The sequence below is a fragment of the Pygoscelis adeliae genome, unplaced genomic scaffold (assembly GCF_000699105.1).
Source record: "Pygoscelis adeliae isolate BGI_AS28 unplaced genomic scaffold, ASM69910v1 Scaffold4, whole genome shotgun sequence".
Classification (NCBI taxonomy): Eukaryota; Metazoa; Chordata; class Aves; order Sphenisciformes; family Spheniscidae; genus Pygoscelis; species Pygoscelis adeliae.
Window position 1 is genome coordinate 15635621 of NW_008824986.1, and position 2010 is coordinate 15637630.

Below are 2010 nucleotides of genomic sequence, written 5' to 3' on the forward strand. Positions count from 1 at the left end.
TACTTGCTAAGCTTTAACTTTCATCCCACCAACACCCCAAAAAAAGGAGTGTGAGTTAACATGGGGGAGAGCTGCTGGTGCCGTGCCCTGTCAGTATGAATGCATTGGCCAGCTAGTATGCTGTCACATGTGTGTACGTACCATGTATTGCCATGATCAGGGCACTAGCTTTAACAGTGCCAAGAGATACTGGCCTGCAGTGTTCTGATTGCTACTGTGGTCCCGTTTGCATCTGCTGTTTTCAGCAGCAGGCTAATTGTAAGGGGAAAATAACAATACTTTTATGGAAAATATCAGAAAACATTTAAAAATTACAGCAAATAACCACAAGTTTAAGATTTTTTTTTCCTGCCTTTTTTAAAGACAGCTACTCTGGTTATATGTTGACAGCGAAAATAGTTTTAAGACAAATTGGCACACTGTAGGAGTAATACAGATAAATTTACAGGAAGAGAGTGTTTTAAAATTGTTCTTGAGATATAATTTGAATGGCAATAGTATGAGTAAGCTACAGTCTAGGATTTTGCCTTAAGCTTTTTCATACATGTGTAGGCATGCAGTTCTCTAGTGTCTCTTTATGGGAGTTCCTCCTTCTGGGGTATCCTGGAATTCCCAAAGATCCCTGTCTGATACCTGTGGCTAGTGACTGTAGTAACTTCTTTATCTGTCCCTGACAGCTGGGAGGTTTGATTTCAGTCTCAGTCACTGTTTGGTCACCTTAGCTGATAGGATTCTTATAGATTTAAGATTCAAGAACTGAACCTGCAGATAAGCAAAATGACACTGCATTTTTCATCCCTTCTTTTTAATAGGTATTTCAGTAACTCCTCAAGGCTCCACTGTGCTGGGCTTTTACAAAAGAGGAATTCCTCAGAGAGTGTACAGGCTATAGACAGACAGGCTTTACAAACCAGAGGTTACAGACGTTCACCTCTGCGAGCACAAAGGAGAGGAGAAAATTACTTCTCCTCTCTTTACAAAGACAGCACGGAGAAGAAGTGATAAGCCAGATCTGGTTCTTGAATTTGGTTCTCTGGTGTCTCTCTAGTGCCTTTCATCCCAGAACAGCTTTTTTCACAGCTTGTCATCCTGTGCACAGTGCCTACCTGCCTACCTCTGTCCTGTCTCAAGAAAGCGGCTGCCCAGCTTGACAGGACAACAGGACAGCCACTTGACAGCATCAGAGACTGAGGGAATTTTAATTTTGAAACCTTCAAATTTTGAACTTCAAATCCTGTAAATTATTTAAGAAATGATGGCCTCCAAAGCCATATCAGGTATTACAGAGAGAGAAGGCAGAGGGCACTGCTGCCTGTAGGAAGATTGTTGCATTTAGTGCCTTGGCAACCTGTAGCACAGTCATCTTACCTTCATTCCTGGAAGCAGAAAGGAGTGAGGAAATTTAAAGCAGACTAGCAAAAAACCATGCAATAGTTTCACACCATTAAATCTTTGCTTTCTTTTTCCTTCTTAATAGTTCAGTCTTCAGCCAAGAAAGCACAGCAGCCAATTGAAAGTTAGCATTTCAGAGCGTGCTCTCTGTATTAGGCCTGAAGACATAAAGGACACAGCTGTGAAGTCCTGACAGTCCCTTTGCCTGTGCTACTATGGGCACAGCAGGAACTCAGTGCTGTGTGAGAGCCCAGAGGCTGTCGAGCTAGAAGTCGTAAAAATTCTATGTCCTAGCATGGAGTTTGAAGTTACACCTGCTACAACATGGTTAGAGTTGACTGAGCATAACTCCAAGTTTATTTGTGAAGGTAGGCATGCAAATGTGAAAACTACAACAATTTGCTTTTAAAAGAACATTAGCCCACATCCTCCTCCTGTTTAAATTTAGAGGAAGCTGCTTTTTACTTCAGTATAGAGCAGAACTGAACCCAGCATATTTTGGTGTGACCTCTACTTTGCAGCATACACATAGCAAGGCATTTCCCAGAAGCTTCTTTCTGACTTCCGATAAAAAGCCAAAGTATTCTGTGGCTTGCAGCAGAGACCTGGAGTCTTGCC